This window comes from Dermacentor variabilis, chromosome 4 (genome assembly GCF_050947875.1).
Source record: "Dermacentor variabilis isolate Ectoservices chromosome 4, ASM5094787v1, whole genome shotgun sequence".
In the NCBI taxonomy this organism is placed as follows: domain Eukaryota; kingdom Metazoa; phylum Arthropoda; class Arachnida; order Ixodida; family Ixodidae; genus Dermacentor; species Dermacentor variabilis.
This window is the reverse complement of record NC_134571.1, coordinates 172,900,160-172,913,268: the sequence shown is the minus strand read 5'-3', so window position 1 is coordinate 172,913,268 and position 13,109 is coordinate 172,900,160. Positions and strand designations below refer to the sequence as shown.

Genomic DNA, 13,109 nt, shown 5'->3' with positions numbered 1-13,109 from the left:
ACGTAGACACTACCTATCAAGATTACCTGCACAGTGTAAACGGACGGGTCAGTCAGACTAGTTTAAGGCGACAGAGCTATTGCATTTTGAATCTCTTCGCTTGCAATAGTATGTCAGGTCCCTTTGTTTGCCCAATAATATCCATATACTAGGAAGATTTCTGTTATTGCATTTGCACTGTGGTCACTGAAACGGCACTTTTTATGGAACACTGTCGTGTTCGCGGACTCTACACTTGCCCTTGAAGTCTCCCCCGTCACTATCATCCTACCAAATTTTCTTGGAAGTGGTTGCTGGTACTCACGTATTTCTGAAGAAAAGCCTACAATATTGTCTTCCATTGCATGCCTTGCAGTGTTCGTATCTCTAGGAACGAAAGAGCGGACGGTATTGAAAAGAAGTGCTGTCAAGGTCATCACCAGTCAGAGCACTAATCAACGACTAGATTCCAAAGGATGCAGCGTGGCCACTTTTGGTCGCCCTTAATCCTTCCCCACGAGTCCTGTGTAGTGAGAGGTCTTAAGTGATTTCAAGGTGCTCGATTGATAAGAATAAGGAAGGGATGAGCCTGCGCTCAAGAATTGGTGTTGAAATGCACGCGCTACGTATTTGTTTTGCACAGAATCTCGATAAATTACTGACGAGCAACACTTCATTAGGCGTACCGGTGGTACACTGTTGGAAGAAGACTTTACCTGACAATCCGCAAACAGCTTTTCGTTTTGCGTGCGTGCAACACACAATGTTCCCCAAACGGACGAGGATAGTTTGCATGCACTTCACGCGTCCTTATACTGGCACGTCTACACGAAACCACACTTCTCCACACGTTACAAAGTTTGGTAGCATGTTACACTCCTGTAACAGGAGAAGGTGCTTCTGCTGCACATGGGGTAGTGCATTAAGGTATACGATCGGAGGAATCAGACTTTTTGCAAGAGATAACGAGCCACTGTGTGAACTGACCGTATTGCGCATTAGGTCAGCCTCCTCAACGACACATGCGAGTACCTAATGCACTACTTAAAGTTTGTTTGTTTCTTGTTTTCTTTCCTTCTTTCTTTCTTTCTTTCTTTCGTTCGTTCTTTTTTCTTTCATTATTTTTTGTTCTTTCTTTCATTTCTAGATTCATATTCGGTCATTGCATTCTTGCTCCCTAACGGGGATACCGGCCATTAGTAATCATGATATTTTTTGACTCACTTGACTAGACACTACTTCTGCGGCTATGAAGCATTGCAACGAGCCACCTGAAGCTTTAGCCTTAATAATTTCTGACCAGTGACCAGACGCACACCCCGGGCTAGCGCCCGCCCTGACTGCCAGCTGTGCTGTCCTAAGAAATATTTGAGAAGCCTGTCAGTGGCTTACAAAAGCACGGAATCACTTTGACATGCGACGTGGTGAATTCGGAAGAGTTTCGAGAACCCTCAACGTGAACTCGCTTCTATAAATGTATCAAATACGGCGGAGTTTTTTGTGATAGAAAGCTACGCCAGCATTCTTGCTTATTTTGCCCTGTGCTGGTGCTTCACTGATAAATCATCCACTTGAAATGCTGCGATGCCCGATAATGCTAGGGTTGTTCGCTATCGCTCGTCGCGCATCTCGATGTGCGTTGCGCGCTGTCGCGAAGTGCAGATATAAGCCCATGAACAATGACTGTCTAACGCTGTCAGGTTAAACTGTGATGCACGAATTCAGTTGGCCGCTTTCTGCCTATACGGGAGCTTTCTTCATTCCCGCCGAGTAAGTGCAAAACAAACTACTCGGGAAAATTCGTACTAGTTGCCGGCATGGCGCCCGCGGACGCAACCTTCGTTTCCGCCATCTAGTTTACCCCATATTCTCACGCCTAACCACCGAAGTGGTTTACTGGTCCGAACATATTGGAGGCAGCCTTGCCTCGACCTTTTCCTCGCCACAACGTAGCTGGCAGCGAATTTTCGCCACAGCCGTACGATACTGCAAGGCTTAACCAGCGGCGCTTCGTGAGCATGCAGAGGCGAATGCTACGGTTTGGCGTCGATCGTACAAAAATCTTAATAGCGGCCGTCGTACGCCATCTTTACGGCGTGAGATCACCACGCCAACAAAACTGGCGGATAGACGACAAATTGAATAACGGAAAAATTGTTCACGGCGCCATGTCTGCGCGAGTGTGCGCGTCATCTTCGGAAATACGAGCGAAACACCATGGGGTGTCCGAAACTTCGCCACCATAACAAATTGGCCATGCGGGAGAGAAGCGCGGTATCTGCCTGGGCGCCGGCACGATCACCGGCTGCCAGCTGAAAAACAAATGTGTCCCATATCCCGTTGCCTAAGGAACCCGCACGCGTCGGAGTCGAAGGTATTGAAGATAGACAACAGCCAACGGAAGAAACAAATAACTGAAGGAGGTTAACTCGTTCCACCACTGAGCTCATGCAGCCGCTGGTCCGCGCCATGCCACTTGCGATCGCGCGGTAAAACGACTATCGATGACTTAGTTCCTTTTGTGAAGGCCCAAACAATTCCAATTATTTCAGCGCAGACTGGGCTTATGTTTGTTATATTTTGTTGAGATGTAGCAGGATGTTACAGGCTTGGCCTCTTGGCGCAGTTTGGTGACCAGTGCAGTGGTACCTTCACAGAGCTCGGCTTCAAATTATCAAGTTAATAATGAGAAAGTAAGGTGTGTTATATATTTCAAAGCTGCTTGAAGACTGCGAATTTTTATGCAGGTAATTTATGCCTCGTCTAAAAAAAAGGAAAACAAACACGAACTAAACAGGTGGAATGGTACTGCGCCACAGGCAATTAAAAAGAAGACTGGTATCGTGTTGCGAAGAAAATTGATATAATCGATCAAAATGAGGCCTCCCAATGACACACACGAGCACTTTGAGGTCAGCATCAGAAAACGCCGATAATGTGCATATCTACAGCACACAGCTTAAAAGGTACTAGAGGGCTTAAAGGAAAAAAATGTGGAGTCGCCTCGTATGTGGCTTGCAGTACAAAACGCATACCAGGATTTGTTTTCTAGTACAGTCCTGTTTTACAAGACGAGTGCATTATTGCAACCAGGAAGCGGGTGCTACATATTCAGCATTTAATTATCTAACTCCTTTAATATGTTTTGCAATTTTTGTACGAGTGAGCGTGATTTTTTTGTGGCTAATGCGCGTCGGCTTTTATTTGCAGGTCAGAGACTTTGCGAAATGTATGTGTGGGAGGAACACGTCAATCACACATTGACCGAATGCGAAAAAGGATACAATAACTTATGTAACGGTTCCTATACGGTTTACACAAGCGACTGCAAAGTGGAGTCTCTCTAAAATAAATAACAACGTCGTGGTGCTACATTGTCGGCGTGAATGCTATCCAAGTGAACCATTTTTTTTTTTTTGCATTTCTCCAGTTTGGACATTAAACTTTCAGTGGCCTTTAATAGTTTCATAGTTATGAAATGTAGTACAATAAATGTTTGTTCGCATGCTATTTGTTGCACGAAGCAGACACAGTTACTTGACAACTCCATGTACCTAAGTTCACATCAAGAAATTATATTGACAAGGTGTCTGTGTAATTTCTCTAAAGAACCAGTTTCAATTGCGGGGGTAAAACAAGGTCATGCTGGAAACGACGTTAAACTAAGAAATCACAAACTACTGACTGAGTTGTCCGGACATTCGCCCCTAAACCTGACACATAATACATTATTTCTCTTCATTGTTATGTACCATTCTGCTCAGCCAAGGTTCCCAGGGAATATAGGTGACATGGTGAGGCCTACGTATTTTCTACAAGTTCGGAGATGCTATCACGAAAATCCGGTTAACCGTAAAATGACTGTTATGTAGACATACTTTGAGCACTGACCAGCCCTATCCTGCTATTGCAAGATATTTCAGAAGTATATACTTAAAGTTGTTACGTATACCGGTTAAATAAAAGGGAACCGAATCTTGCATAAAACACTGATCACCCCCATGAATTTCCTGTTGTTAAGGAATGTTCAATCCTATAGATACTTACCCGTTATGGTTTCTTATATTTTTTGTATTATGGTTGCCTAAAATATGAGCTGAGCTTGGGTCATACATGAATTTTAGGGTGTACTACCGTATGGCTCAGCGGGAGGAGCGGCTGGGGCGGCGCATGATTAGCAGTGAGGCGCGCGATGACAGAAAATACTGTGGCGGCGCTGCGATGAAAGTGGATTAGGCCACATCAAGGTGAGTTGCGCCGGTTCAAAATGCTGCCGATACTTCTCGGAAGGGTAATTCGTTCTACTTCGTGCGCTGGTACATGCGTTCAGACCACTCAAACGGTGTTTATATTTGCATATGACTTGCATTTGTGCCTTATGAATAGATGCCTTTCTTTCTCTTCTTTATTTCATTTTATTTCTTTAATGCCCCTCGGTGATTGCGCGTACGCTGCTGCCGCAAAGTCGGCTTTCATTGTACTACGTTGTTGTGCGGTTCTCTTTAGAGAAGAAATATTTTTTTGTTCTTTATGCAGCATCCATTTCACTTGTCTGTATTTTTGCGCATATAGTTTTCATCAGTAGGTCCTCTGAGACGCATGCGATCCAAAAAACAAATCAGAACTTCCTGCTTACTGCTTCAAACAAATAAAACGTATGTGTCCCATACGGCACCCTGTACTCAGATTTGCGGAAAGTATTCTTATAGAAAAAGAAACAAGAAACTGCAGTACAAAATTCCACTCGTGTTTCCGCTTTGCTCGCGTAACCGAATGCGGAGTAATTGGCACGGTTTCCTTTATTGCGCTAGCATCTCCGGCACCGAAAACATTTTTGGCAGCCATTATGTGTGCTTGCCCTCGGCGCGTAAGCCGTGTGAAAATTTTTGTCCACTCCTTGCGTAACAACAACTAAAAAAATCGGCAAGGTAGCCTAACTAGTGGCTACATAGTGGCTGTGGCATTTCGCTGCTAAACTCGAGCTCGCAGGTTCAAACCATGTCGCAAAATTCGACGGGAATGAACTGGAAGAACACTCGTGTGCTTCTGTTTAGGTGCATGTTAAGGAACCCCAGATGGGGAGAATTGAGCAGGGTGCCTTATAATCATATCACCAGAAGAAAAAGCCAGAATTTGTCTAATGGAAAAAAAGAACAAGGGAGCTGCGTCCTTCAGCTTTTTTCTAAGGTGTATTCGAAATATATTATTATCTGGTTTGATTTCTGAGAAAAGCCTTGCTACGCTTATATTATATTTCATACAATAAAGTATTGCCGTTCCCATCTGTACCTCAGATCAACTAAGCAGCTTCTGTATTATAAAGGGCTGCTTTCAGTTATCTGGTGCACTATCGTAAAAACAATAATGAAGCAAATAAAGGAACGGCATGCCTCACATATACACATAGATATATTTGTAGGTCTGCTGTGTTCGTTGAAGAAAATATAAGTGCGGTCCGACAATTGGCACCTAGTTTTAATCGGTTGCAGACATGGTGAGACTGTCAAAAAATGTATTCCCGGCCTGAATGCAGCTAGCAGATTCACACGCTACCCGGAAACGGGGAGTTTATATTCAGTGACAGCTATAAACTTGTTCAGCAGAACCAGTTAGCACCCGTGGGATTTTTCTCTCAGAAACTGATGGACCTCTGCGCAACATCCACGACTCTCCAGCAGAACAATCATTCGGAATAAGAGTCCTCACTTGCATTGACTCCTCAACGTTTAGACTTCAAAAGTGCGGTTTTGCGTTACAGTCGGCCATTAGATATCTTTAATAGTGAATTCTGAAGTCGAACTCGGTCTGAAAAGCAGATAATGTTCGATTAGGCTACATGTTGCTACTCCATTTCGCCTGCTGGCTCTTTGACGATCACCAGACAAGCCACAGAGATTACATTGGGCAAGACTTCCTTCAGTCTGGGTATCGGCAATATCTTTTCCCTAACACTGTTGTTTTTATGAACGTCCAATTATTGCGTTGGTTTGTTTTCTCGGAAAGTCAATTGGTTCACGTGGGGCTCGTGCAGCTTTCAAAACAAACGTGCTTATTCGGGTCGGGAGTTTTCACTGTTACAATCAGTGCATTTAGAATATTTGATAATTTTTCTCTCACATGTATGTCGTGGATATATATGTCTATGTACCCTTAGATTTACATAGAAGTGCATGGGTCATCTGCATCGCTTTTCGCCACGCAAGTAAAAAAATCTGGTTTGTTTCAGTACAATACTGTTTTCTATTATCATTTTCTCTGATTAATATTCCACCAACAATAAGCGCGCGTAAAATGACATGATATCAATAAAATTTTCTCAGTAGCTTCATGTTGCAGATAGGTGGCTTCTGTGCCAAAAATTACGTGTTACCCTCAGAAAAGATTGTTAAAAATAACAGTTAACTTTCCGAAAACTACACTTGGTACCAGCCGAGAAATATTGAGGCGCATCAAACAAGAAAAAACAGAAACAATTGTACTCTACAGGTTTTCTGCGAGAAAAACTGGGCGTCCGCCAGCGTACGCTCAACGAACGCGCGCTAGACAGCAGACGACGCACTTGACAACGACAGGAAATATAAAGACATCATATTGTATAACACATGCCTCAAATATGTGGACTTACGAATAAGGTCTCAATATATATTTGCATTTGAAATGGAGCACTATTGTAAGAGCCAAAACATGCGATCAGCCTCAGCACCCTCTGCCGCGAATGTGCCGCAAAGCACGTCTCCGCCGCAATGCAGTTTGCTCTCAGAGCTCTCACACAATTTGGGCACACGCAGCGCTTCAGCGGGAAAGAACCTTTCGGCCTACTTGACCATTGTCTAGTACATTTATATTATTTTGAAGAAATGCCTCTTGCTTTTGTGACGTTTTTATAGTTTGACAGTTCTGACTAGGCCGGCTGTACTAGCTTTGTGACTTCGTCAAAGGTGCCTAATTTATCAACACACTGAACTTCGCCCAACTGCAAATATGAAATGTCTTTCCTCTCCGTGCCCTCTTTGAAATGCAGACTTCAAGAGATATAGGTGCTTACCTTCAGCAAAGTCGCTAACATCTCCTACGAGCAAAATGCTCCAAGCACTCCTGTGCCCGCACGTTGGGGCAGTTTGGCTATTCTTTTATGCGTCGTTCGCGCAATTCCGCAAGTGGCGCTTGTGATTTGGAGTATAGGAAGAGCCTCGTGGCCACTGGGTAGATGAATATCGGCCGCTAACTTCGTCAATTTAAATGTTGAATAATTTGTCTGGCATAAACCACAAATCCTACAATAGCAAAAAGACGCAATCACTACTTAATAACAAATATGTGAAGAACGTGAACTGACTGTAAGAGAAGAAACCTGACGATGCGTGTGTGTCGAGGTGGTGGCATATAAAAAAAGTCAAAGTTTTCGATTCAATCAACATTTATTACACGCGCGCCTTTTGCAAGTTCAGCAGTACCGCGTCCAATGGGCTGCCTCCTGCTAAAGGCATTTATATAATAGAACCACGAAAATGTAGTTCTTGTGATACCGGTGCCCGTGCACATGACTGCTATGCTTTGCAGGAGGTCGTTTTCTACAATACACGTTTCCTTAGCGCTGACTCTTGCCATATAGGCTTTCTCTCCATCATCATCATGAGCCTGGTTACGCCCACTCCAGGGCAACGGCCTCTCCCATACTTTTCCAATTACCCCGGTCGTGTACTAATTGTGGTTATGTCGTCCCTGCAAACTTCTTAATCTCAAGCGCCCACCTAACTTCCTGCCACCCTCTGCTACGCCTCCCTTCCCTTGGACTCCAGCCCGTAACCCTTAATGACCATCGGTTAACTTCCCTCCTCATTGCGTGTCCTGCCCATGCCCATTTCTTTTTCTTGATTTCAACTAAGATGTCATTTACCCGCGTTTGTTCCCTCACCCAATCTGCTCTTTTCTTATCCCTTAACGTTACACCCATCATTCTTCTTTCCATAGCTCGTTGCGTCGTCCTCAATTTCAGCAGAACCCTTTTCGTAAGCCTCCAGGTTTCTGCCCCATATGTGAGTACTGGTAACACACAGCTGTTATATACTTTCCTTTTGAGGGATAGTGGCAACCTGCTGTTCATGATTTGAGAATGCCTGCCAAATGCACCCCAGCCCATTCTTATTCTTCTCGTTATTTCAGTCTCATGATCCGGATGCGCGGTCGCTACCTGCCCTAAGTAGATGTATTCCCTTACCACTTTCAATGTCTCGGTACCTATTGTAAACTCCGGTTCTCTTCCGAGACTGTTAAACATTTAGTTTTCTGCAGAATAATTTCTAGACCCACTCTTCTGCTTTGCCTCTCCAGGTCAGTGAGCATGCATTACAATCGGTCTCAAGCAAGGCAATATCATCAGCGAATCGCAAGTAGCTAAGGTATTCTCCATTAACTCTTATCCCCAATTCTCCCCTATCCAGGTCTCTCAATACCTCCTGTAAACACGCTGTGACTAGCATTGGAGAGATCTTATCTCCCTGCCTGACGCCTTTCTTTATTGGGATTTTGTTCCTTTCTTTATGGAGGACTACGGTGGCCGTAGAGCCGCTATAGATATCTTGAAGTATTTTCACATGTGGCTCGTCTACACCCTGGTTCCGTAAAGCCTCCATGGCTGCTGAGGTTTCGACAGAATCAAGCGCTTTCTCGTAATCAAGGAAAGCTATATATAAGGGTTGGTTATACTCCGCATATTTCTCTATCAGCTGATTGATAGTGTGAATATGTCTATTGTTGAGTAGCCTTTAAGAAATCCTGTCTGCTCCGTTGGTTAACAGAAGTCTAAGACGTTCCTGATTCTATTTGCGATTAGCTTAGTAAAAAGTTTGTAGGCAACGGACAGTAAGCTGATCGGTCTATAATTTTTCAAGTATTTGGCGCCCCTTTTCATATGGATTACGATTATGTTTGCGTTCTTCCAAGATTCCGGTACGCTCAAGGTCATGAGGCATTGCGTATACAGGGTGGCCAGTTCTTCTAGAACAATCTGCCCACCATGCTTCAATAAATCTGCTGTTACCTGATCCTCCCCAGCGGTCTTTCCCCTTTGCATAGCTCCCAAGGCTTTCTTTACTTCTCCCGGCGTTACTTTCTCGATTTCATATTCCTCTAGGCTATTCTCTCTTGCATTATCGTCGTGGGTGCCACTGGTACTGTATAAATCTCTATAGAACTCCTCAGTCACTTGAACTATCTCATCCATACTAGTAATGATATTGCCAGCTTTATGTCTTAACGCATACATCTGATCCTTGCCAATTCCTCGTTTCTTCACTGCTTTTAGGCTTCTTCCGTTCCTGATAGCATGTTCAATTTTATCCATATAAACTTCATTATGAGAGCTGTCTTACTCTTGTAGATTAACTTGGAAAGTTCTGCCAGTTCTATTTTAGCTGTATGGTTGGAGGCTTTCATACATTGGCGTTTCTTGATGAGTTCTTTCGTCTCCTGCGATAGCTTACTGGTATCCTGTATAACGGAGTTACCGCCAACTTCTATTGCACACTCCTTAGTGATGCCCACAAGATTGCTTGAACACGACGGTCCTCTTCCTTAGGTAAAGCCGAATGCCTGTTCTGCAGCTTGACCAGGAATTGCTCTATTTTCCCTCTTACCGTTAACTCATTGATCGGCTTCTCATGTACCAGTTTCTTCCGTTCCTTCCTCAGGTCTAGGGTAATTCGAGTTCTTACCATCCTGTGGCCACTGCTGCGCACCTTGCCGAGCACGTTAGGCTAAAGTTGGAAGCGTGCCTTGAAAGTTAATTATTTCATTGACCATTGATAATCTCTGGATCACATAAATATTTCTTAAAACAAGATAAAGGTGAGCGCCGGCCTTATAGGCCATTATCTGTAGTGTATTTCGTTGTTCATTGTTTGCTGATGTGGTCCGCAGTGTTGAAAAAACCGTCGGACAAGAACAAGTGAGCTGGGATGGTCAAGAAGTCTCCCGCCTATTTTTTAACCATGAGTGTAACTATGGCCTGCAAAACTAATGAACCTATCATGGTCATTGATTGGATTTGCAATTATAAAGAGCTTCTTATATTCATTCATGCTGTGCCCTTTGCGCAGAAGTATACATCTCGGCAAGATTACTAGCTCTTTCGATTACTTTACTGCAAAACCGGCACGTAAAAGACGCTTCATTTAAGCAGTCAGGAGAAGGTGGCTTGCAACGCTTAGCAATTGTTCCTCTCAGTTTTTGCAATCAGTCCTAAAATGAGTCAACGTATTTTACACGTGTTTTGTTATGCAGGGAGACATACCACTAAATCACACTGTCACACCACGAGCCATTCCGTAAAAACTTCGCCCTCGCAACCCATATAATCGAGGACCTTCTTGGGCAGCATGGCGTAGCGAGGAGACTGCGCACGCGTACGCTCCTCTCAAAACGATGGTGGGCTGTCAGCCTTACCCTCATCCATTCTTTCTTAGTATATCGGCGTGAACAATAAAATATGTGGTTGCCATCTTTTTATTATGTTTATGCCAACGAAGGTTTACTGGTTAGAAAAGCTACTAATAAGAGCGGGTGTACTGGCTCGCTTTGAACCATTTCTTCTTGGGTACAAAGCAGACCCTTTATGCTACGTCGAGGGCTAAAGCGTCCTATCATTCTTTTCTTACACACTTCGAGCATTCACACCGAATTATGGACAGTGAAAATCCACGGAATAGCACTCCTTTTAACTTCTTGCAATGAGAGCGTTGGACCTTTACACTCCTACAGTGGTCTTAGCTGATCTACTCTATTCGTCCAATTTCCTCAAGTGAGACTGTTTTTCGGTAAATGTTGGCTTCATGCGCTTGCATGCCTGGTAACTTAGCTGTAGACTGGTAAGGTAATTCACAAGCACATCGTACAAGGCTCGTATTTTAAATAATAATCAACGTTTCAAAAATGTTTAATTCGTTCGAAATTATCTTCGTTCGAGTAAAGCAAAGTGAAAACACTCCGATGTCCCTGTACATGCGAAACATGCATAACATCTTTCTATTATGCCCAAAAACAAGAAGGGGTTGACAGATGGAAGAGCACACTGTGGTATAAAGTTTGTAAACAGGGATTCAGTGCCTCAGAAAGGCTGGCCAACGTTTCGATAGTAGGACCTATCTATTATGATATTGCAGAAGCGTGCGATCCGTCCTGCGTCGCACACTTTGAAGCAGTTGGTCATGTTGCAAGCTCTGCGGAAGCTAAAAGTTTCTTCACTCGTAAACGCACAGATATCTTCATTGGCTATCTTCCCAGTGACATCTGCAAGGTGCCGCATTCAGATATAGTCGCCTTTAGAGAACATAGTTCTTTGTGCGTTTGAGCATTGGAGAATAGGTTAAAGCTTAGGTGCACGTTTTTCTTAACATTCATCACCACGGCGCTCAAATTCATCTTTTCGCACAATTTTTCCGCGACATTTTAATCTGTAAAATTGTACGGTAATGTGCGCGGAAAATTCTAGCGCAATGACCTCTACGGCTCTTCTCTCGTACTCTTGATTAGTGAAGGCGATGTACCCACATTCCTTGCTCGACGGCAGCAGCCGCAGGTTTCTGCTTCTTTTTCCCTAACTGCTTCTTTGCTTTCATTCCAGCAGAAGGTTAGATACCTTGAAAGTTATATTAGTTACATTACATCGTCACTAATCTTTGATAACTTGAAAATCGTACGGTGCTTGAAATTAAATAAAAGGTAAGCGCCTGCCTTAAAGGTCCTTTGCTGCAGTAAGCTACGTTGGGCTAAAGTGTGAAGCATACCTTGAAAGTTAATAATTTCAATGAGCTTTGTTAATTTCAGGATCACATCAATGTTACTTAAGAACAAAATACAGGTGAGCGCCAGCCTTATAGGTCATTATCTGTAGAGTATTTCTTTGTTCATTGTTTGCTGATGTGGTCCGCAGTGCTGGAAAAACTGTCGGATAAGAACAAGTGAACTGGCATGGTCAAGAAGTCTCCCGCCTATTTTTTAACCATGAGCGTAACTATGGCCTGCGCGAATCCCGGCCACGGCGGCCGCATTTCGATGGGGGCGAAATGCGAAAACACCCGTGTGCTTAGATTTAGGTGCACGTTAAAGAACCCCAGGTGGTCAAAATTTCCGGAGTCCTCCACTACGGCGTGCCTCATAATCAGAAAGTGGTTTTGGCACGTAAAACCCCAAATAATAATAATAATAATAATATTATTATTATTATTATTATTATTATTATTATTATTATTATTATTATTACCTATGACCTGCGAAATTAATGAACCTATCGTGGTCTTTGTTCTGATTTCCAATTATAAAGCCTTTCTTATATTCATTCAAGCTGTGTCATTTGCGCAAAAATATGGATCTCTGCATGATTACTTGCTTTTTCGATTACTTTACTGCAAAACCGGAACGAAAGGGACGCTTTCTTTCAGCAGTCATGAGAAGGTAGCTTGCAACGCTTGGTATTTGTTCCTCTCAGTTTTTGCACTATGTCTTAATGTGAGTCAACGTATTTTGCACGTGTTTTGTTACGCACGGAGACATACCACTAAATCACACTGTGGACACCACGAGCCATTCCATAAAAACTTCGCTCTCGCAACCCGTGTAGCCGAAAACCGTCTTGGGCAGCATCACGTAGCGAGGAGGCCTCGCACGCATACGCTAATCTCAAAACGACGGTGGGCTGTCAGGCTTCCTCTCGTCCATTCTTTCTATACCGGCGCGAACAGTAAAATAGGCTGTTGCTTTCTTCTTTTATTTTTTATGCCAACAATGGTTTACGGGTTAGAAAAGCTACCAATAATAACGGATGCGCTGGCTCGCACTGAGTCATTTCTTCTTGTGTACAGAGCAGACCCGTTATGCTACGTCGAGGGCTAAAGCGCCCTATCATCCTTTTCTTACACTCATAAAGCATTCCCACTGAATTCTGGACAGTGAAATTCCACGTAATAGCACTCCTTTTGACTTCTTGTAATAAGAACGTTGGACCTTTTACACTCCTACAGTGGCTTAACTGAACTACTCTATTCCTCTGATTTGCGCCAGTGAAACGGTTTATCAGTAAATGTTGGCTGCATGCGCGTGCATGCCTAGGAACTTAGCTGTAGACTGGTAAGGCA

At 43.6% G+C, this 13,109-nt stretch overlaps 1 long non-coding RNA gene across 2 annotated transcripts in view; it reads right to left on the bottom strand.

Moving 5' to 3' along the window:
- Nucleotides 1-6,780, bottom strand: part of LOC142578074 (uncharacterized) — a 58,590-nt gene extending 51,810 nt beyond the window's left edge. For both annotated transcript variants that reach the window (XR_012827155.1, XR_012827156.1), the window contains exon 1: nt 6,605-6,780. This is a non-coding gene — a long non-coding RNA (uncharacterized LOC142578074). The remainder of the gene's footprint in view (nt 1-6,604) is intronic.
- Nucleotides 6,781-13,109: the final 6,329 nt, after the last annotated feature.